Here is a 25247-nt window from a genome sequence, read left to right as displayed (position 1 = left end):
ATGAAAAAAATTGATCCATTCTTTGTTGGTTTCTTTTCACACTTTGTTTGTTTTTGGCTGGTAAAATTATCTTTCTGACCCCATCAAGGACTATCAGTTTAACCTTCCTGGCTGCGGAGTATGTGTTGCTGTACTCCACTCGTTAGAAATAACAGTCAGATCCCTGTTGCTGGTTGATTGAAAGTGAATTAATATCCACACTCACAAAGCCTACAGGAATATTAAACTTTGTTAGAAGTCAGTGAAAATAATTCATGCTGGGAGAACATAGATGATTATGATGTCCTGGCACTACTGACAGGACCCTCCTGCTGCCTGTTCCTGCCCTCTGGAAATCCTTGTTATTTATGTCTGTTACATCTAATTTAATAAGATGATTACTTCAGCAGTTATCCTGCTATGTAAGCAGGGGAGTTTGCCCAACTAGTTTTCAGAAAGAGTGGAATTTGTTTGGCATTGGCTTCGGTCTGAGTGTGTACTCTGAGAAGGCATTCGACTGTGACCCATAGGGAATCCTGTGGGGGGTAGTCCGGGAGTGTAATAATAATAATAATTAATAATAATAATAATTTTTACTTTATTCATCCCAGCAGGGAAATTATTTCGCAGTTACAGCACACGACAGGAGCTGTGTCTGCAGGCAGCCAGCTTAGCCGGCGCCATTTTTGGAAGGAGGACATGCGGCAGAGGTCGTCGGGACCGGGAGTTGAAGGCCTCCAAACGTGGGGCGTGCTAACCCGCTGCGCCACCACAGCACGCCCCTATGGGGTACCATACGCATCTGTGGTGTCAGAGCTTGGGCTGCTTTGCTGGCAGTAAGTTGGAGTTGGAATCTGTCAAGGTAGCCCTTTGTGATTGAATCTGTTCATAACGGTTATGGCCAGAATTTCTAGGCACAGCCAAGGTGTTGAGAAGATCGGTTTTGGTGAACGTAGGATTGCGTCTTAGCTTTTTGGAGATGATGTGCTTCTATTGGTTTCATCAGGTTGTGATCTGCATCTTTTGTTGGAGAAGTTTGCAGCGTAGTGTGACATTCTAGATGTCACACTAGTCTTGAACCGGACAAGGGTAGAATGCCTCTGGAGGTTGGGTCCTGGTCCAACCGGAGCAGTTTAACCCTCCTGCGGTGAAGGGAAAATAGAGTGAGAGATTGATCGGCGGATTGGTGATGCATCTGCAGTGATGCAGGCGCTGTACCTGTCTGTCATAGTGAAAAGAGAGCTGAGTCTCTTTTCTTTAGGCAATCGCTTAGTTTACTGGCCAATCTACATTCCTACCCTCATCTTTGGCAGTGGTCCTCAGTTCTGGTCCTCAGGGATCACTGTCCTGTCCTGTATGTTTTAAATGTTTCCCTTCTGCCACACACCTTGGGGTGTCCTTGGAACACCTTGGGATTCCCATGTAGCCAGGAAGAGGGAACTCTGGGCCTCCCAGTTTAGGCTGCTGGCGCTGGGGCCCGACCCCGGATAAGCGGAAGAAAATGGATGAATGTTTGGATATCCATCTTGTTGAATCAGGCAACATAGATGATCAAAAGTACCATTTAGAATTGAAGAACATAGAACTCATTCACAAGATGAGGTTGGGCAACTGAGAAAAGAATAAAAGCAATATTTTCTGTAATTTGCAAAATGTATTTTATGTAAGTGCTACATTCTGAGTAACATCCTCTGTTGTTTTCTTTTTCTAGCCTATAGTTCCAAGTCACCACAATGCTACTGAGCAGCTATCTCTGTGTAATCACCACCAAGGAAATTGTGTTTGTGTGAACGCTGACAGTGATGTATTTGTCTTAGTATTTGACTGGCCAGACACTTTTTTTCCCCTTTCTCCTAGATCTTTGATCCTCTTCCTACCACAAAATGGACACGTTTATGTCCAATTAAAGCCCCATGATTAAAACCCATACCATCTTTATGTAATAATAAACTGAATATATGGCTCTTTCAAAAATGCTCAAGGAATATATACGTTGAACAAAAGAGAATGGAGTTTAACATAACAACTTAATACATTTAATACATTGATAAATTTAATTTGATAACTTGTAACAATTTAACTTTTTTAAAAAAAGTTGGATCAACTGCTTTCTTTTTTCAGTGTATCTATATATAAATAAAAATTAAAACTGTGAATGTCCAGTTTATGTAGTTAGGCCGAAGGTTGCAAACCGCTGGCCGATTTAGATTGACATTTTTTTTACTCATCCAAGGAAACAGGGATCTCTCAAAAGATGATGCAGCACAAACTAAACATAAAGCAGATCAAATTAAATTCTGTCACAATCTTTGAAAGAAATAAACTGCAGTGTTTTCCAGTCCCAGCCCTCTATGAACACAGACCCGCTTGCTTCACCTGATTTAGTACTTTTAACTTGTCGCCTAAACTGAGTGGTAACCGATGTTGTCTGTATGATACCAAGGCAAGCATTCAAGGTAGATCAAACAAAGACATCTAAAGAAGTACTGCAGACAGAAATACCTAATGAAAAAGAAAAAAAAAGCTGTGCTAAAGATAGCTAGTCCTAAATGACATGAAACAAAGGGAAGCAGAAAGAAAGAGTACAGTTTCAAGGTTTGTCTCTGCAAGGGAATGCAATACAAGTGTCAAGGAAGGTGGTAGGTGGACAGCATCAGCAGACATTTTGACTTTCTTCTTGGTGGATTTTATTTGCAGATGTCTTTATTCTTTGTCAATTTCGTTAGCAAGGAAAGGGAGGCGTGTTTCGTCTCCCACAACTTCCCATGTTGATGGGCTGCCAAAGGAGGGAGATCATCTATAAAACATGTTCTACGCAATGATGCTCTTGCTCAGTTTCGCATTTATCTTATTTTCTTGTAACTAACAAAAAAAAGCATTCTGTTGTGGGGATGAAATGGGTGAATATTTTGATTATCACCATGTACAACCAACTTGTTTTGGTTGTACAGTAAGTTAAAAAATTACAATTAAAAGTAGATGTTGTGATCACTCTGTCAATCGAACGTACAGTCTCCACTCTGTCACAAAAGATGCCTATGCCACTTGTGCTTCAGAAAATGTTTAGAAATACTATTTGCCCTTAGTGCTCCATTGTTTTTGTTATATAAATATATATATTTAAGAGTTATGATTTCATGTTGAGAAATTGTGATAAAATCTCGATTTTACTATTAGAAAATATTGCTTTGACCCGTTTGTTGCATCACCCAGGCTTGCTTCATTGGTTATGCTTCAGTTTTTGTTGGTCTATCACCCAAGAAAACATATTTAGTTATTATGGACCGTACTTGTTTTGTTTTATGATTTACTGGTTGCTGTAAATTGTAAACTGCTGTTGTTTTGAATGTGTTGTGCAAACAAATTTGACATTGACACTTGTTTTCCTGTTATATGAATCTATATACAAGATATTTAAAACTTCCTCCCTTTATAAAAACAGAGGCTTTTGCTGCCTATCTCAACCAGAACAGCATACGCTGACTTTTTTCAGGTACAAAACCTTGGCAATCACGGCTCTTAGCTGCGAATCTGTGAAGCCTCCAATCAGCGGTTTCAGGAGAGTTGCTGCCTTTCGTCAGTGCGTCTGACTGCTTCACTGCGGGGCCACGGGAAAGTGTCAGACTTCCTGTTCTGTCACCCTCTCTTTCAGCCTGTCACTGCGCACGCGACTGCGCGCACCGCGTAACCCTCTGTGTAGACGAGAGCCAGGCGCTCCGTTTGCTCTTCCTTGCCTCAGATAAGCCGATTCCGCTTGTTGGCTCCAATTGGATATATTTAAAATTGCTGCAGGAGGTGGAAACGGCACAATCACTAACAATGTGTTGCTGTGCACTTTGTCACAGTAGAATTAAGCCATCAGCATGTCGTGTGGTCGTCTAGGTTTTTAACACAGCGCTTGTTTTAATTTTGTTCCTTTTTGGACAAACTTACAAAAAATGATTATCAATATGTATAAACGTAATAAATTCCCAAAGAAAAATGGTAGCACTTTATTTGAAGGGTTGTGATCTAGGCTGAAATAACACCTGTTATGAAGATGAAGGATTCTTCATGAACGTTTAGAGCTGTTGTCATGAAGTGTCACTCGGTAAATAATGACACTTTTAATGCACTAAAAGTTGGATTTAAAGTCCATTAAAACTGTCGTCATTTACTGAATGACGCTTCATGACAACAGTCAAACATTCATGAGGATTCCTTCATCTTTATGACAGGTTATGTGATGTTTATGACAGTGTCACGTCACTCTTTTGCACACCCCTTCAAATAAAGTGTTACCGAAAAAATACAGCAGTGAACTGGTCTTAAAAATAAGCTGGAGGATTTTTCTGGGAATGAGTATGTATGTGATTTTCCCAGCATAAAACCAAGTACCCCTGAGTTGTGACCTTTTGTGGTTTTGTCTCCTTGAGGAATGTCTCAATAGCTTAGTTTCCATTATAAATGTATGCAAAAACTTTGTTGATATTCGGGTAATGTCGAAAAAACACAATTTCGCAAATGCGGTGTCTCTAATAAATAAAAAGGGCAATTAATATCACTAAAGCTTGTTCACACTTTAAGTCATTAAAAATCATCATCCTACTACTTCCTGTTGTCTTCTTAGTCTTTTCCACCAGTATTTACATCCAGTTGTTGGTCACATGATGCAAAAACCATTTTTGATTGTGATTTGTGATTGTGTTTCCAATATTTAACTTTTTCCACAATATTCAAATTTTGGATTTTGGAGACTTTGGATTTGTGGTTTCATTACCCATGTGTCTTAATCATTCAAGATTTTACAAGAAACAAAGACTTGACATGTTTCACTGTGTAATGAGTCTATAAGAGTTAAACTTTCTGAAATGAGTGAGAAATAAGACACTGAACTTTTTCTCAACAATAACTTTTTGAGGCATACCTGTATTCAACCCCACTGTTAAACCCAACAATGCATTGTTCTTACAAATGTTACATTATTTAAGGTGAAGTAAACAAGCTTTCTAATGGTGTGAGACAGATTGCCAAGAAGTGGTGACCAATCAACCCAAAAAAAATATCCTCAGTTTTATAGCAAGTTTACTTGCCTTACATCTTGCAAAAAATATTTTTATAATTTAGTAGAAAAGTAAGCAAACCCCAAACAAAAAACGTACGTATGTGTGGAATGCAACACTTTATTAGTGGATATTTCTAGTCAGAAAAAAAAATCGTAGTAATACACTAAAGTTACTCTTAATAGAAGCAGGTGAGTGCTACACTATTCCATCTTTTACACAGCCTGAGAAAACTGTGGGCATTTTTTCTAACATCTGACTAAAGGAACTTTAAACTATAGTATGACAGAAAATTTCTGAGGCTTTGAAACTCTTCAAAACCTCTAAATACCTTGATAGAGTTAACTGGTTCATGTCCCTCTATCCAAAGCCATTTGTCACAGACCTTTCCTTTTCTTTATTCTATTCTTGCACTACACACACATTGGCTGCCCTCCGGAAACTAGTAAGTGAAATTCCTTCAGGTGCAGTAGTAAAAATCACGTAGATTGACGGCTGCTTAAACAAATGGCCTTCAAGCCAAAGACTCGGGTCAGACCAGGATAAGAAATACCTACTTTTGCCTTTTATTATGAGATTCTGCCAGTAAAAATACTAAACGTGTCTCAGCCTCATATCTTCATGAACTAAATAATACAAAGAACCCAATTTTTAGTAATGACATAAGCCTTTAATCCTTTCCCCACCTTCCCTGCCTTGATCTCCTGTTGATTCTAACATTTGCTGCAGCAACGTGATGCTTTGATGCGTTCGGAAAGTTGGGATAAAAGTGAATGTTACTATAAATGACTTCACATTAGGGCTTTGAACAGATCAGACTCACTTTAAAATTCTTGTCTGGGCCTCATTTCATGTTCATTTATTTATTTTTTTCCCCCTTTGCGCTATTTTGTTCATCAAAGTGGCTCAGCGGATGTTCTCTCATCACTGTGCGCCCGCTTGTTTAAAATAACATCTGCGTCCCCGAAGCTGGGCAACCTTTGGGTTTAATGGAGCTGAGCACAGGATTTGCTGCTCCACGGTGAACCCACATGGATGCTCACATTAGGTAGTTTTGGTCCAAGGACACCTTTGATTGTGTTTCTCTCGGGTCATTTGTTTCTGTTGTGTCACTGAAGCAGCTAATTCAAAAACTAGCAAGTGTTGAAAACACAGCGCAGAGACTAACAGGAGGAGCAACGAAGACTTCGACACCATCTGTACTTCCTCTTTCTTTCCTAGTTTTAACTGCAATCTGCTTTGGAGAATGAGCTCTTTCTGTTTGTTTCGGCACCACCCACCTTCACAGTGTGAAAGCAGATAACTTTATTAACAATTTAACACCAGATAATTGGATCTCAGTTTGTTACATTTGCCCTCAATCTGAACAAATCTTCCTCAAGATGGCTGACTTTCAATGGATTATGGATATTTCTGTCCTTTAGTGAAAAACACTTCTTGGACTCTTGAGGTGTTGATTGGACACCATTAAAATAACTAAAAATTGGAAATTATATGATGACTGTGACAAATTAGTTATTTTTTTTATACATCAACATTTGCGAATAAAAAAAATTACTGCACATAAAAGGTGAAGCACAAAATTACTCATATATTTGGTAGATTAATGCCCAAATTATATTGGTTGTGTCACATTATACCTCCGTTAGCCCGGTAAAAACTAGCCCCTTGTTCTACCTTTCGCTTCGTAGAGAAGAGCTGGACTCTTGATTATTGAGAAACGATTGCTTCCTGGAGGAGTGGAAGTTTAAAATTTTACCTAATTGCTAATGTTTGCCCATGACATACAGTTCAGACCAAAAGTTTGGACACACCTTTTAATTCAATGACTTTCCTTTATTTTCATGACTATTGACATTGTAGATTCACACTGAAGGCATCAAAACTATGAATAACACATGTGGAAATGTGCACTAAACAAAAAAGTGTAAAACAACAGAAAATACCCCTTATATTCTAGTTTCTTCAAAGTAGCAACCTTTTGCTGTGATTACTGCTTTGCACACACTCTGCATTTTCTTGATGAGCTTCAAGAGGTCGTCACCTGAAATGGTTTTCACTTCATAGGTCAACCTGCCCTGTCAGGTTAATAAGTGGGATTTCTTGCCTTATAAATAGTCATGAAAATAAAGAAAACCCATTGAATTAGAAGGTGTGTCCAAACTTTTGGTCTGTACTGTATGTAACGCAACAGTTTGATGCTATGAAGCTTACCAGAAAATGCCTGCGCTGTAAACAATCGTTCTCCACCGCGAAGAGAGAAGTACCTAGCCAAACAAGATGGCTGTTAATGTTAGCTCTATATTTGGAGACGTGGCCAAAGCATTCTGAACGTCTTTGTTTGCTTCATCTGCTGCCATTGCTAAAACTAAAGGCAGACTGCAATTCAAAAACAGCACAGAAAATTAACATCATCGCTCACAACGTCTCCGTCCATTCACTGATCGACTTGGTTGAAATTCTACTGGATAGCAAAGGATATAGTGACGGTACTTTTTCTTACAAATTCCTGTCTTCATAATGTTGCAAGTTTGCCCTTAATTCTTGAAAATTGTGATTTTGCAACTTTTATTCTCATGTGTAATTATGCTTACATTTTCTAAGTTAAGTTTTGTGGTGGCCAGTTAGTTTTTTGTTTCATGTTCAGTGATCCTACTACTCCAGCATAGACTTGTCTCTCTGCAGTAGAGAGCAACATTTATATCTGCTCAACTTCTTCTGTCACTCAAAAAGACTCCTCAATGAGAAATCTTAAAAAGATGGCTCAATAACAATCTGAGCTCTCCCCAACAAAAAAAACTCAATACAAGTTAAAACTGGGATTATTTGTCAAACAATTCAGTTATACTCTGAGGAAAAATGTGACCAATATTTGTACAGAGAGGAACATGACCCAGCAAATTTCACATTAGGGTCCTGAATAGAAAGGAAGTGCAAATGGAAAAATGAAGTCAATAACCAAAATGATTAGCTTTGAATGAGAACAGAAGGGACTAACAGATGATTGGATAAAGACGACGAACCCTTGCAGACTAAAATACAGAGCATGGGGTGAGAAAACGGAACTGAAGTGGTTTGTAGACAAAATTGGAGAGTAGAATGACTGATGTGTAACGGCGGATGGTTCATTCAAAATGAGGATTTAATCTTGTTAGCACTAGTACTGCAAAAGTTTTATTCATTTACTTACATTTTTTGTTAGAATTGCTGGGATTTATTAGTGTAAAAGCTAATTAAATATTTCATGTTTTTTTTTAAATCCCATAAAAGAAAAATTGGTAAGCCTTTCGTTTTTCAAGGGAAGAGTTTTACCGTTTGCGTTTTACTTTCCAATTAAATCTCATTTTACTAGTATTGAACCTTTCAAAGCACATAAAAAACATGTGAAGATAACAAGCAGGAATGTTGTCCTTTTTTTGAACAAAGGCATTTCACCAAAATCTACAGGCCAAATAGTTTCATTGATTACCTAGGACCCGTAGAGTCTGTGGTGATGGAGAAAATGTTGCTATTTCTCATTCCCTGGGGCCAAATATGGATTTCATCACATCGCCTGTGAATCCACTCCACTCGACCAGTTCAAGTTTATTTTTTGTGCTTGTGTTATTGTTTCCCCCCCCCTTTATTTTTTAGCAGATGCTGGTATAAAATAAATCTAGCTCTCCAGTCGTCCTCTTTCTTCACCTGCATTGGTCGTCCGTACACAGTGCCTTTCAAAAATTTATCAGCACCTCTTGGGGAAATCTAAAATTTAGTTTTTTATTGAAACAGATGTCATTGTGTTCTCAATATTGTCGCTGTAATATGAGAGTAAAATGTTCACTCATGAATACCATGGTGGTTAAATTTTGAACAGATCATTAATGCATTGACATACACAAAGGTTCAAAATGTTGTCCGCATGAACGTTTCTCGTCACGATTGAAAATCTTGACTGAAAAGTCAAAACAAAGAATCAATTAGGATTCCATTAAAGAAATTTAAAAATGCTCTTACTCGATTTGTCATAAATGCCTTGATCAAAGACGAACTAAAAGTCAAATCCCAATCGATTTATCCTCGAAACCCCCTGAGTCGGCATAAGTTTGAGGAAGCAATAAAGAGAAAAGTAAAGTCAAGGTTTCCGTGTCTTAAAGGACCCCACGCGTCTTCCCAGCTGCCCTCAGGTTCTTCCAAAGATGAGAGGTAATATTTCTCCTTGCAGCTATGAATCAGCCCAGGGTTTCTAATAAGTACCATAACCAGCAGTGGTTGGCTGTTCCTTTTAGCCCAAGAAACCCCCCACCGGGTTCAGTGAACCTTTGAGCCCATCGATCCAGGACTGAAAACCTGTCAAAAAGAGCTTGCGTTTGCAGAAATGTTCTTTTGCTGAACATACATAAAGTATACTTACAAAAGAAAAAAGGCTAGCTATGTGGACAGACAAAGCAGAGTGCCTAGCAAAAGTATTTGACAATTTCAAATTTACTAGAAGAAGAGAGTCCACCTAAACTGAAACGCTTGAAGACTGTTAATCACAAAAGCAGCTAAGAAACTCTGGAAGAGTTGCAGAGATCTACAGTTCACTTAACAGAATCTGTTGTGCTTAACACAAATTTGGGGTTTAAGGGTGCGTTCACACCTGCATTGATTAGTCCACTTAAATCAAACTAGTTCATTTGTCAAGAAAGTCTGGTTCATTTGGGGAGGTGTGAATGTGTGATCAAACTCTGATGCGGACCAAAAAAGCGAACTCTTGTCCACCTAAAAACTTTGGTTAGGTTGAAATGAACTCTGGCACGGTTTGAATACGTATTTGGATGCAAGCGGACTGGAGACCGCTCCAAAAACAGGAAATGCTTTGCTAACCCAGAATGGCTTTGGGCATTCTGAGTGAACAGAGCCAAATAAACACACAAGACTAGCACCAGCAGAAGAAAAGCCTCATGGTCTTTTACCAGTTACCAAAGAGAAATCCTACAACTGCTCAAATTTGACGCTACTTCATTTTTGCTCACATTTTGTGAAGAATCAAGTTGCACAGCGTTCTTTTTTTGAGGTTTTTGTGTCAATACCTTCAGTAGTTCTTGATGCAGCACCACCACAGTTGTGGAGGTGAACACGTTTTTCAATGAGTTTGGATTGTTTGAAAGAGTGCAGTGTGAAAGCGAACCTCGCCAGCTGAAAATGTAATAAATGTTGCCATTTTGGTCCCCAGGACAATCAGGTGTGAAACACCCTAAGGCACAGTGAGGAAAAGAAAGTGGGTATCAACTCATGTGCAGGTTGATACAGGCCACACAACGGACAGCAAGTATGGGAAATAAAATTCTCCAGTCACATAAGAACAAATTTATTGTTTGACCAATATACGAAATCTGTAGTAAAATTGTCGTTTACGCAATCTCTCCAGTTAATCTGGTTGAATGACAATTATTGTACAAGTAAAAATGAGTGCAAACCTAAACACTCCAAAAGTGTTTAGGTTTTATTTTTGAAGTATACTCTTCCTCCTACTTTATGACTACGCACTTTTGTGTTGATGTATCACATAATGTCACAATAAAATACATTGAAGTTAATAGATATTGGTAGGCCTGTCGCAATAAACAATAAATCAATTAATCGCACAATAAAATTAAAATCATCGACGTCATTTTAATTATCGGCATCATCGTCTCTTCCGGCCTTTTTCTCTTTCTGTTGATGACACTGAATGAAAAAAAGGCTCAACTCCGGTGCTCTCCACTGACCCTCCTTCCTCATTTCCTTAGTGTAAAGCCCAGCGCAGACGACACGATCTTAGAGCTGTCAGCCGATTGTCGCCCATTTTCAAAACCTGACAGACCACACATTAGCCGACAGAAATCCTAGGTATAACTATTAGATCGGGTTCGGTCCTGCCATGTGGTGTCCAACAATGGGCACAAAATAATGGCTACAAGTCCAGTTAACTAATTTTAAAACCAGGCATCAATCAATGCTTTACTACAATCTACCTGCAATGCATGTGGCTAGTGTCAGCGTAAAGTCCTGACTGAATGAAAATCATTATAACCTATTTATGTCACGTTAACAAAGAACAGCTGAAAAGTTACCGGGTTTATCAACTGCGGTAGCAATTTCACTCCAACTTCTCCCCTTGTTTTTATATTCTTTGCACGAAATGTTGAATAAACATTAATGTTGTTTCCATGTATCATCTCCAATGTCCGCTGGACTTCGGGTTGCCGTGACAGCTGTTTGGGATTCTCCTCTGTAATTTCCCCTCAGAAAACACCGAGGAGAATCCACGCTTTCTGATTGGCTTATTCAACAAGTTGTGTTAACGCCCCAGTCGGGGAAAACCCCTGATTTAGCGTAACACACCACACACTACAGGATAGTCGGTTACAAAATCGCAAGCGACATTCTTAGAACTAGATCTTAGAATCTTTGTCAAACTATTGATGTAAATATTGCAGAAGGAGCAATTTTTTTCTGGCTCCAAATCATTAAATGTCATTCTTTTGAGTGATTGGATGAGAAGCAGTGGCGCAGTGTGGGAAATATTGTAGAACAAAATGGTCGGTGTCTGCTATTAGGAACAAAAAAAATCATTCAGAGGAAAATACTTAGCTGTGTGACCATTCAGTGCAAAAAAATTCAAAATGGTCCATTTAGACTTTGAATGTTCTTGTTGCCATCCACAATGCACAGTAAAACCAAACAACTGTTCAATTTTAAAAGTTGAACCCGTCTTGGAAAAAGGGGCAGAAACATTCAGTAACTGCACATTTTTACATATAATGTTACATCCATAAAATCTAAAATAAATCTACGTACTTTTGTGCATAAGGAGTGCTCCTCTTAAAGCACATTACCTGACAAAATCTAAAAATATATAAATTATTTTCTAAAATAATTTCCTCTGATCCATGCCAGTGGATGAGAGTAACTTTATCAAGATAGATTTTTCTGCTCAAGAAATATTTTACACAGACACTGTACAACTTGCTTCACTACAATGTTGAAGCAGATGATTTTTGTCTGGCACTGAATTTTGCTTTCAGATTATTGCAAAACGCTTATTTAAAATGAACTTTTATCATTTTCAGCGCACAACGGATTCCGGACCATGTTCACCCTCGTATCTCGTGATGAAACAACTGAGTTCTACCATAACACGTACTCCAGCTCCCACCAAAGTGGACTGGCCACTTCAGGAAGGGAGATTAATGAGAAAAAAAGTAGGGTCTTGTTGGAAATAATGAGGAGGGAGATTCACAACTTAGGGTCGGAAATAAATGGACAGTGGAGGAGGAAGTACAGGAGGGGAAGAGTGGAAGCTGAATTTTCATGAGATGGATGTAAGAGTACAGGATTGGGTTTATGAAGTGGTGCACAGTGTCAACTCAGCAGGAGATGGTGTATATATAGAAATATAACCCAGAACTTTAAGGGTTTATTTGAAAGTGGAAACTGATTCTAAGGATGCATTCACACCAGCCCTGTTTAATCCACTTTAATCCATCTCTAGTTCGATTGTCCAGAAAGTCCGGTTTGTTTTAGAATATGCGAATGCGTAATTGGACTCTGATGTGGACCAAAAAAGCGAACTCTGGTCCACCTAAATGCCGAGTTCTCTGTTCGGTTAAAGCAGTGTTTCTCAAAACTTTTTCAGGCTGAGGACCACTTAACCCATTTAACAATAGGACTGGCCACGACAAAGCCATGAAAATGAAGACCCATCTACTTGAGTGGTTTGAGCTATTTACAGATTCTGAAAGTGTCTAAACTTTCCAATGATGTCAACAACATGGAAATAAAAATAGAAGGTGTTCTTTACTGCCAAGTGTTGTGTACATTAATGACATTTATGGCTATTTGTGATTTAGAATCACAATTAAAGAAAAATAAACTTGAGTTGCTTTAACAGGACCAAAAAAACCTTTTCTGCACCATTAAATATAAAAATAATTAACCCATTCAATCCATTGTATTTATTTACTGCATTTATTTAGTTCAATATTTTTTTAATTAAATAAAAGTAACAATAGCTGTGGACCCTGACAGCAGAGCATCATTCATTACCAAGTGATGTCGTCAAAAACAAAGAACAGTTCTGACTAACTGGAGCGATTCCTACCGCTCATCGTTCAAAGGAATCCAGTCGCTACTGAACAACACATCAAAACCCAACAGCTATAACTCAGCTTCTTCTGATCATATAATATTCCTAGAGGTGTTTTCTTTCCACTGGTATTTGCAGCTTTTCTTTTGAGTGACCTGGCTTTAAGCCAGTTTTCCATCATTACTTTTAACACAATCCTTTGGTGTGTTAAAGCGTACCTTCTTTGGCTTACCTACCAAAGAAGGTAAGCTAGCTATAGCGCCACATTTTGAGCTCGGGTCACAGTAAATAAGTAGTTGTTTACGTGCAGTACCCCACGGACCACCAATGGTCCGGGGACCACCGTTTAAGAAAGACTGGGTTAAAGTAAACTCCGATGCGGTTTGAATGCATATGTAAATGCCAAGTGAACCAGAGACCCCTTCGAAAGCAAGACTATAGAGCAGGGCATTCTGGGTAAATACAACCAAAACAAACAAGTGACTATAGCGCTAGTGGGAGAAATGACCAATGGTCTTTTACCAAAGACAAAAGAGAAACCCTACAGCCACTAAAATCTGACTGCACTCCATTTTTGTTTCCATTTTGCAAAGAAGAAAGCTGCGCTGATGTCTTCTGAAGTTTTTGTGTCGTTTCCTTCAGTGGCTCTTGGTGCAACGTAGGCGAGGAGGGGAACAAGTTTTTTAAAGGGTTGGTGAGGTTGACATAGTGTTGCGCACAAGCGAACCGCGTCCGCTGAAAATGAATCAAACTGGGTCTACCAGACTATCGTGAGTAAAAACTGTCTAAATGTCTAATAAATCAATTAGCAACTTTTAGAATGAGAAATCAGATTTTTCCGCTTCCGTATAATGCCAGTGAAGAATCAAGAAAAAGCCCTGCTAAGCTGTATTGACACTGTATCGTGTTTCCTCTCAGTGGTATACAAACTCAATATATAGGGCTCACCACAGTCATTGACACTCTTAGTAAAGATCAATGAACAGCCTTAAAAAAACAAAAGAAATGAAGGGAAACCACAAATGGTAATTACTAGAAAAAAGATTAATTTAACAAAACACCTAAAACAAACAAAAAAGCATCCTGCCAATGTGGAAGGAGAGGGAGACTAAAAGCGGTAAATCCCATTAGGTGCTTGATGTTATTTATTTTTTCTTGTTTATGAAGGGCACTTCCAAAATGTAATATAAGAAATATATGTTTGTTAAAAATAGCTGGATGAAGCTGTACAAGACAGCCAAAGTACTTCATTAAGACCCGAAGCAGAAATGCATCTGAGGAACTAATGCTTCTCAGTTTTACTCAAGTCGCTTAGTCATTTTAATGAACACCTTACTAGCTGTCAGTTGTGATTGGCACGCTCTGTTTGGCTGGGAGGGCTGAACAAAACGCGGCGTTGAGCGGGAGGGGCGCGACGGCAGATGATGAGCTCTGGTTAGAGAATCAACGAAGGGGAACCAGTTTGACCTCTCACCTTGGCATATCAGCCTCAAAGTGCCTGACTGGCGAAGTGTAAAATCATTAAGCGGCTCTCTCTCCTGGAACGGTAGGTGTGTCTCTGCATATGTCCTCCTTGACAGTAGTTGTTAAACTTACTTTCAGTAAGTGTTTACGCCTCCTTTAGCAAACTTGTCACAGAACATCTGAGAGGTTGAACTATACACAAGTGGTCTCTAATTAGGTGACTTCCCAGGGCAACTGACTGCGCCGGATTTTATTTTGTGTCAATCCTAGATGGACAATTCGCTGGATTTTGATCCATCATAGTCTGTAGAGCAAGTGCATAAGTATTTCAGGTAAACGTTGTTGCAAAACCTCCAGTGATCTCTAAAATTGGAATTGATTGACCAATTTGTCAGAAGTTGTCCGTGGTTTTGGCCTTGCTCTAAGTGTCAAGGTCAAATTTGTGTATATAGCACGGATCTGGAATTCCCCTTATGGTAAAATCCCAGAAAATTTGAAAGCAACAAAAATGAAATATAAAACCCATTAAATAATCTTGTCGCATTCACCTTATAATATTCAGCATTCTTCTTACTGAGAATTGCTTCATACTTTAAACAAGTTCAGTTGTGTTACTTCAGTATGAGAGGAAAACATCCCATAGTCGTATGTCAACCTATCTGAAAGCCCATCCATCCATCCATTCATTTTCTTCTGCTTTATCCGGGGTCGGCTCGCGGGGGTAGCAGCTTCTGAAAGCCATAAAGAGTAACAAAGCAGGAAATAAAAATCTTAGCATTTATTCTGTTGTATAGTAATTGCTCATTTTTCTTATGATCCCCAGCAAATTTGTCATTTCGCATCAGACGTATGGGAAACTACAAAACGGAGATTGCAGAATAATGGCATTGACATTAGACTGACTTGAAATGAGTCACATGGAATATCTGACCACAGCTCAGCCGACTGATTCATCCATTGAAAAAAAAAAAGTCATAAATAAACAGACACATTGCCACTTGAAAGTGGAAATAGATCATTCAGTGGACAGACTGATGAGCAAGAGATGAAACATGCGCACCAAGTCAAACAAGCATGCCGTCTCCATCGATTTCTTTGGAAGGCGTGATTATTCTTTAGGACGTCTTTTCATGAAGGCTCACACTTTCCTTTGTGTCCATGTGAATCTTAACAAGTTTCAGAATAAAAAAAAAAGACGATCAATGCTTTAGCACACAAACATTTAGTCATGTTACTAAACCTCTTCTGCAGGTTTGCTGGTCTGAGCGGGTTTTAGTTACAGCATACACGTTCATTTTCAGCCCTAATAGAATTTTTTTCTTTCAAGCGATGGATGAATATGGCAAAAGAATCTCAAGATACGTCTGGAGGCTCATAATAGGCAACAGAAATCGGCTGTGAAAAAGAATCACGTTCTGAGCCCTAAAGCCATTCTAGTCGTCTCCTATGGAGCGAGAATGCAGATGAATTGAGAAGGTATTTGCCCCTTACATAGTTGTTGCTTTTCGCTTCTTTGTCAAACTTTACTTGTTCATATCATCAAACATCGGTGCCAGAAAATTGATCCATTGACCATTTAATTGCGCAATTTGACATTTCAAAAATAAATCCGATCAATGGGAAAATTTCTATTTTGAATAAATAATAAATAAATAATAGTTTTTTGTTAAAATGATATAGCATAGGATGAGGTGCTCTTTCTTTTTTTTTGGTTGTGTTGAAATTAGTTTATTTCACAAAACTGCAATGACAACACTTTTTTTTTGCCTCACATGATCAACAACCGGGTGTTACTATTGGGGTGGAAAAGACAAAGAAAATGACAGGAAGTAGTTGGAGGATGATGGCATGGCACGTTTTAATGACTCAACGCGTGAACAAGCTTATTCACTTGTGATCTTATTTGTGGTTCTTATTCAACACCTCAATTGGAAGTTGTGTGTTTTTTGTTTTTTTTAATTAGCAAAATACTGACAAAGTTTTGCACATATTTGTAATGAAAACGCAGCTACTGATATTCCGAGTAAGTACAAACTCAACTCTTCTTTGCAGAATTGTGTCTTTGTGTTTTCGGCAGCTGTGGTTTTGGTATTGGGACTCTCCAATGAATGCCACATTTGCACACAGAGAGTGACTGAGGTAGGGTTCTTGCTTCTTGTGTGACCTGGATAACTTGTTGGACCATTCATCGGATGACTTTGGTCTCTTGGCAGCTACTAGGAAACTTCATCTGCATGTTTTCTCTATTTTTCTCCAAAGCTTTTGCAGTGGGTCAGAAGCCTTAGAAACGCTTTACAGTCCTTACCACACTGATATATGTCAGCGACTTCTTAAATTTCATTAGATTGGGACAGAATGTTTTGCATTTTGAAATCTATTGGTATACTTAATGTTGTCAAACAAGTTTTATTGAAGGGATTTTATCTGTTATCTGTTGTTCAGGTAATATGTAGGCCTGAGATTAAAACATTGCAAACCTCTTCAAAATGCCGATTGATGTTTCTTCATTTTTATTTTCAATCATTTTACTTGAAATTGTCTGTATTCGTATTAAAATGTACGAATATCAATGTCTCCCAATATGTCAGCAAATTAAAAAATATGCCATAGGGTGATCTTACTTTTATATTTTTGATTTTTTTTTCTTTACTGCACCTTTTTCTAACTGAAATTTGCTCAAAACAGTCATAATCTAAAGCGGTAAAGATGACATGTTTCTCGACATGTTGTCAGTGGCTCTTCACAAAAATAAATGTGCTGCCTTGCGATCAAAGGCAACGCAAATACCTCTGTATTTCTGTGTGTCAAATACATGTTTGATATTCTTTATGGGCAACCTCTTGAGTAGCACATTCTGAAAAAGAATTCTGAACCAGAGGTGCAACAAAGGGGATGCAACTGTTTGATCTTTTAGCTCTATGGAGAACACACACACACATCCCCACACACACAAATATACAACATGTCACCCCTGCAAAATATCCTGAGAACTCCAATTCCCCAGCCTCCACCCACTTACCGAAGCAAAAACAGAGACTTACACACGGCTCATGGCAGACATGATGATAAATTTTAGTTGTCAGAAAGAGTCGTCGAGGCAAACAGTTTCTGCAACAATTCGGAACGTCTGTTTGCTTCTTTTGCACCGAAACGTGACTTGCTTTTTGTTGTCAAACCGATTTCCACAGATGCAGACATGAGGCGTCTAGAGGATGACAGGAACTTCCAGACCTGCTGACTCTCTTCAGGGAAGAAGCATCAACATCAGAGGTGCACTAAACATACTTGATGTATTGACAAGCAAATCTCTGCAGTCCCTGGGGAAAGTATTTTTCCATTTTAATTTAGCTTCCCCCCAAAAAACTGAAAACTGTAGCTTGTACTTGTGTTAATCTTCCCTTTGATTACCCTAAACAAACCATTTGCCGTCAGAAATCACCTTTTACGACGATCTTCCATGTAGGCTTTATCAGAAATCCCTCAAATATGCTAGCAACCTGCATTTGAAAACTGTTTACTTCTTTTCTTGAAGACCTCCAAATAAAACCCAGAGCCACTAGTTTCCGTTCATATTCCAAAAAGACTTGTAGCTGCAGTTACTGTACAATAGTCATACCTTCCCGATTTTTACTCATAATACACTTGGAAAGTAATTCTTTAATTATTATTCTCCTTCCCTACAAAATTCTGCAGTACTTTGATCACATAAAATTAAAAGGTAAGACACTGCAAGTCTAAAAACGGACGACTGGAGGGGTTACCAGTATTTGTGGCAAAAAGAACATTTTTGTCATTGAACCAAATGATTGCTTGATGTTGTGGTTGTAGGGCCGCTCAAATGGAAGTCCAAAAGTACATGTGTTCAGAGGGGTGTGTGGGTGTGTGTGTGTGTGTGTGTGTGTGTGTGTGTGTGTGTGTGTGTGTGTGTGTGTGTCTGCCTCCCTCAGGAAGTGTGGGGGTTGTGAATATCCATGTGGGAACCTGCTATGCTGTCACTGCGGGTGGGATTAGCCCCTCCTAGCAGGTGTTTGATCAGGTCGCGGTTCTCGCCGTGGGAAATGGAGGTGCACAAGTGACACTTCATTAATCCACACGAGGCTCGGACCACGCGGCACATTTATCGTGGCTTTTTTTTTTTCTGCTGCCGTCTGGTCGCTGACGGCTGATTTGTTGAAGCCGACAGGGCCGCTGCCAAAGCTCATGATGAGCTGATGAAGCTCCTATTTGGTTTGAATCTGTATTCTGTCGTTGGCGGTCTTACATCACAGACCCTCAGGCACTTGACTTCAGTTCTGTATGTTTGCAGTCATATTCAATAAATTACGATATGCCTTCTGATGAGGCTCGTTTGGCCACTTAAAAGTAGCCCTTTGAAAATATTAAATTTCAAGCAACTGTTAAACATACTTTCCATTAAATCTGCATTTCTGTATTTTTTTTCTTGGTCTGATGTAATATTCTAATCTTGAATGTCATGTTTTATTAAATTTTAGCTGAAATATCATCACAATTACCAGCAAAACATTCCAAAAGTTAAGTCTGTGTGCAACTAATCCATATAAGGAGTTTAATTTTTGTGTATCAAGTTACTAAAATAAATTAACTACTCAATAATCTCCTAATTTGTTGAATATAGATGTACAGGAAGCGCAAGAACCAAGTAAATCCAGCCTATTGGGATAAACCGATGATTGGTCAATACTTTTTTTTATTATCTTCTTGTCTCCATCCAGTTGGTCTCAGTTGCAGCTGCAGTCTTCTTAGCAAATAACATTGTTGATGACTCAGCTTTTAATGTAATTGCAAATGACTATAGGGACATCACACTGGCCTGGAGGCAGAAAGTGATTTACTCAGTTTTTAACCTTGCAGATTTGCTTGGAGACTTGATATTCACATGCATTAGATGTTTCAGGCTCCTTTTCTTTAATCATGAATTAGGTTTAATGTGTCTTCACCGTACACAAACATATAAACACCACACTCTGCCCATTTGCAACCTGACGCACAAAAACGTGAAAGACGGCTGTACGGTCAGTTGAGACCAAATCGAACGTTTATAATCTACATGCGAGGCGCTGTGTGTTATGTATTTGGGCTCATTATTTAACCTTAGGGCCAAATTCCAGTAAATTCGTCCTGACACAACTGGTGTAATGAAGTCCGGTTTGTGGTCTGCCTCGCCCACACATCTCTGTAGCTGTGCTCACACACTTTCACGCATTAAGATCAGGGCTTTATTCCAAAACATTGACTCCATTGTCCTTAAGCCAATTTGGAACTAATTTGCTGGTGTGATGAGTCATAACCGAGCTTTTAACTTCCTGAATTATGATTTGAGATGGCGTTTCTTATCTTATGATGTCATTTATTTTTTTAATTGGACCATTCCAATGGCGTTCTAAGACCTTCTACCACTTTCCTCCAAATCTAACATATGGCCAAATCTAACAGGCCACCAGGCGTTACTTACCCCCCGATCAGAATAAGTATTGTTTATTTTAAGTGATTTTTAAGATGTACATACACCAGTAACAATGATGGTAAAGACGAGTTAATCTAGTTTTATTTACAATAAACGTCAGTAATCTTTTGCAGACATTTGTCTGTTTTAAAAGAAAATGGCATTTGATTATACATACACAGCCTACAGAACGACTTACTTTTATTCAGTCCACTGCTGTGTTTTCTTTGTTGTTAATGTTTTATTGCCAAAATTCCCAGTCAACTTTTAAAATTTTTTTAACACAAAAACGCAGTTGAGCAACTGGTGAACTGCCCTCGCGCCCCTACCACTGAGCTTAGCTAGATATCTGGGGGAAACCCTTCCAAATACTCAAGGCTGCCACGTTCTCCAAAGTACAGTACTGTGTGTATTCTGGGAGCCGCTCGGGCTCCCCACAAACTGTTCACGTACAGTTGAGATTTCGTTGTGGAGCGTACAGATTGCACATTCCTTAACTTCCCACCATCGGAAAGGGTATTAGCATGTTTGATAAGCGAGTTGGGCACCTCGCTTTGTTTCTGCATATCTGTTAGTGCGGGACAAAGTGGCAATCTGGCTGATATGCGAGCCTTATCAACTCGGTGTCGCATACAAACTTTTGTCCCAGAGAGTATTTACAAAAGTTCAACTACTAGTTCAAGTTTATTTGTACAGCACATTTCAGCAACAAGTAAGTTCAAATGCTATACATCATATAAACCTCATTATTACCTGATGATATCGTAATGTAGAGCTGTGTATCATCTGCGTAGTTATGGTAGCTAATCTTATTTCCTGCTATAACCTGAGTTAGTGGGAGCATGTAGATATTTAATAAGGGGGGATCCAGGATTGAGCCTTGGGGAACGCCGCATGTGACTTCTGACCAATACAATGTTAACCAAGTTAACTATTGTAACAAAGAAGTTTCTGTTCTTTAGGTAAGACTTGCCCCAGTTTCGTACTGGACCAGTCGATTCAGTAATATGTCATGGTCACCAGTGCCGAAAGCTGCGCTGAGGTCCAACAGAACCAATACTGTGGTTCTTCCACAGTCTGTATTTATGTAGCTTTTTATTATGTTCACTCATGTCTGTAAACAGCAAAACATGTCCATCTCTCACACTCCAAACCCATTTCCTGAATAGTACGATGGTTTGACATTCCCATAGTATTCGTATTATACAGGTTTATGTGCGCACTCTTAAGTGTCAGGTGATTGTCACTGGATGGGAAAGTAAAGTAAGAAAAGAGACTAATCTATCAGTAATGTTTTGTTGCCATGTGTAAAAAGTGTAGCTGCTAAAAACATCAAAATTTTAAAACAAACATCTGGCAGTACTTGACAATCTAGAAAAAGTAAATAGACTTTACTCGCTGCTCTGTGGGAGTTTTCTGAAGACGGACACAAATGCTTTTTGTGGCTATGGTAATTGGTTACTATGGGAACCTTGAGCATGCTAGATATTTTTTTTTTGATTTAGCTCATTTTATTACTTTCACGTAAATATTTCTGATATAAATAAAATGGTAAATATTCTGTACTTCAAATGTTTTGTTTTTGTAGGTGGTACTTTGGGAATCTACTCTGGGATTCAAATAAACTCTTTGTTTTAGCGTATTAGCAACACAAAAGAATTTACAGGCGACGTGTAATGTGTGAAGGAAAGAGATTCACCTTTCAACGAACTGGGTCCAGATTACGTTTCTAAAAATGTTGTTTTCCTGGATACTAAGGCTCTGTCACCCAGACATGGTACGTCTGGAGCCAGACCTCTGTGATGCAATTGCAGTAGGTCACCTTGGCGTCAAGGGGAAACTGAAATTAGAATGGAGAAGCAATGCTGCGCGATGCACGTCAGAACAGTAGCTTTTGGATTGAATCCAATGCAATAATGAGATGAGTACGGGTATTTATCAACATTTTGTGGATTAGTTTAGAAAAATTCACCCTGTTTTACCCCAATTCTACACATTTGGTTTGCTTCACGCTCCCCATAACATGTTTTGCTTTAAAAATCAATTTGCTCAGACACCCAGAGATGTAACTTTAACAGAATTTATTTTCCTCAACGTAGAAACAAAGAACTCCGGCTCGTAATTATTTAAAACCTGTCAGATAAATTCAATTTAAAAAGTCCGTTGTTTTAGTGTTTTAGTGTCCACTTAATCTCTGAAGAAATAAAGAGAAACATCTCTTAGAACAGATGTTAAAAAATAACACACAAATGTGTTATTACCTCTAATGCACATTTTGTGTTCATTTTAACACAATGTGTTACAATGTACACATTATAACACACTGTATGTGTTAACTATCTCAACACATTTTGGTGTTAATCTGTGTTTGTCAGGCAGATTTTACTCCCTGCTGACATCAGATTGTATAATTCCTCTCAATGACAGTTTCCAGTATTTTTTTTTTCTAAAATGGTTTTCAGAATTTTTTTTGTTTTAGTATTTATAACAATTTTTACTTCATCTAAAAAAAACCCCGCAATTATTATTACCGTATTGTGGCAGGATTGAATGACTTTTATAAATGATTCAGTACTAAAATATTTTTGTATTGCATCTATATATTTATATTTCTATATTTTGAATATAGAAATATAAGTAGGTGCTGACCTGTGAAGATCACGCGTTTGGACTTTGGAGGCGAATCATTGATGCCACTCGGGGTTGTCTTCAGTAGGTTAATGTGTTTGTCTGATATCAGTGTGAATTTAATTAACATTTTTAACTATTATATAACTAATCAAAATATATGCGTAAGAATCCCAACACCACCCCAAAAATTATAGATTCTTCTGAAATACTTTTCATGGCTTTTCTTTATCAATTATTGATTGGAATATTGTCTGATCGTGATAACGTTATAATTTGGTATAGTACGATGACGTCAAGGCACCAAAGTTGTTGCTTTTATGCTCAGAATTTGTAACATTTCACATCTAACAGGTAAAGCAGGTAAAAGTTGAGGGGACTTTTTTTGTTTTTTGTCTTTTGTATCCCAGTTGCTCTGTTGATGATACGTTAGGGAATAGAAGGACCACGAGTTTTACCAGCTGCTTGTTAAAGGCCGGTAAGTATGGGAGGTTTTTCTGCTCAGCCCAGATGCCTGTAAATTATTGATTTCACTTCTCTCTTTCTTTAAATATATGTGAAAAAACAATGATTTCTTACTACAACACAAAACATGGCCAAACTTTGTTGAGACCAAGATATTTTGATATTTGGGTGTTTATGGAAAAAATGATCCAATATTAGCTTTTGTTCAGTATAAATCTGTGGTGAAATTATATATCTTTTTTTTTTACCCCTCCTGGGGGTCTTTTGTGGGCTCTAGTGTCCCTTATATGACAGCAGGCTGACAGGAAACGGGGAAGGAGAGGGGGGAAGACATGCGGCAAATGTCGTCGGGTCCGGGAGTCGAACCCGCGACGACTGTGTCGAGGACTCAAGGCCTCCAAATACGGGTCGCGCTAACCACTACGCCACCATGGCACGCCCCAGAAATTATATATCTTTACTTAATCGAATGAGATGTAAATATGAGTCAGTGCTGTATTATTATCAAAGAACAGAGATCTGTCAATATCAATGAGTTGTTAGTGCTAAGTAGGATTTAAAACAGTCAAAAACATCTTTAAAACATTTAGATGTCCCCAATCCATACTGAGATAATGTGTACAAGTGGCGCTTAAAAATAGTCCATTGTAATCCTACAACAAGAGGTTGCTACAATGAAATCACTTAAAGACTAAGACATTTAATAGTCTGTCAAGACACAAAGAAACGTAGAGAAATCTTTGCCATTGAGAACAGAACAGCATTTATAATGCAGAGTTTGTCTGCCGGCAGAATAAACATTGCATTTCGAATCCAGATGGATGTTCTGCATATGTTTTGTGAGGCTTGATGTTTTAATTTACTGGGAGGGAAAAAAGAAAACTTTTTACACTAATGCCTCCCGGGGAGGTTTTTAAAGAGACAGGGGCCAATTTCAAGGCCTCCGATATGACTATGATGCCTAGTCTAATTTCTTTTAAGGCATGTTTGACATGCACAGCATTTTATAACAACTGAAGGTAACATACTTACTTGATTGCTTGACTTAATTTTTGCCTCTTCTTCTGAATCGACCAGTTACTCTCTTCATTGTTTTTCTAGCACTTGCCATTTTGTTTAGATGTCAAATTAGCGATGGTATTATAAAATACTTGAGTCTCAATTGCAAATCATTTGCTTATCTCTTAATTAGACGAGTGAATCTATTGTGGTTTGTTTGTCCCTGTAAAATCAAAGCTTAAATGCTGTTTGCGTTTCATTAATTTGGCATTTTTCTGTTTTTATCTGTCAACATTTGAACATTTTCCGATCTATGGTGTACACTTATTTGTCAGAGTCATGGGGGGCTGAGACCAAGGGGAAAAATACACATTGGAAAAACCATAACAGGATGTGACTTGGTATAATCAAATTCAATCTAGTTTCAAAAATGTCAGTTTTACCATATTTGCTATGATAGTTAACCTCTTACAGGTATGACATGTTTTTAATGAGTAGTCAAGTAACTATTAGTGAAGTAAAAGGCGTAGTTGCTAAAAAGGACAAATCGTATAATCACAGACACAATGGGTTGTTCTGCTCTTCTTGAATATTGTTTCACAGTTTGACAGATAAATAAATAGTATTTTGTTGCATGGGAATAGCTTCCAGTTTTGGGCTTTTTATTAATTCCCTCCCATATATACGCAGTAAAATTGTAAACACACACAAACAGGAAAAACAAATAAACACATCTTAGATTAAGCGTTCATGAATGTATACAGGGTGGTTGTCCACACATCCCTAAAGTGTTAAAGTGGCGTGTCTAAGATGAGCCCTCAAAATGTTTTAAATTCAATTAAAAATGTAAGTTGGCCTTAAACAGGTCTTAAATTTTGTTGTGTCAGAACTACTTAATTTAGACTTTTTCTCAAGGGATTTTTCTGTCAAGCAAAACTTTGAGATGCAAACCTCTTCCTTCCAAGGTGGTTGAGGCTACCAACATCTAGTTGCTAATATACCCTTGGTAGCTAGCTAGCTTTGTTGCTTCTGTCCTGTGTAAGTTCAAATTTATCGCCAGTTGGCTGGACGATGTTTGTTTTTGCCACTGGCTGACTGCTGCTGCCAGCCCATA

General features: G+C 38.4%; 1 protein-coding gene across 1 annotated transcript in view; it reads left to right on the top strand.

Moving 5' to 3' along the window:
- The window catches only part of htr2cl1 (5-hydroxytryptamine (serotonin) receptor 2C, G protein-coupled-like 1), a 167255-nt gene that overhangs the window by 24313 nt on the left and 117695 nt on the right, over positions 1–25247 (top strand). The window contains exon 2 of the mRNA XM_028039372.1: positions 17766–17847. The gene's annotated coding sequence lies outside the window, so the exon portion shown is untranslated. The remainder of the gene's footprint in view (positions 1–17765; positions 17848–25247) is intronic.

Source organism: Xiphophorus couchianus, chromosome 14 (assembly GCF_001444195.1).
Source record: "Xiphophorus couchianus chromosome 14, X_couchianus-1.0, whole genome shotgun sequence".
NCBI classification, from domain to species: Eukaryota; Metazoa; Chordata; class Actinopteri; order Cyprinodontiformes; family Poeciliidae; genus Xiphophorus; species Xiphophorus couchianus.
The sequence above is the reverse complement of the archived record's forward strand: the minus strand, read 5'-3'. Positions and strand labels throughout refer to the sequence as shown.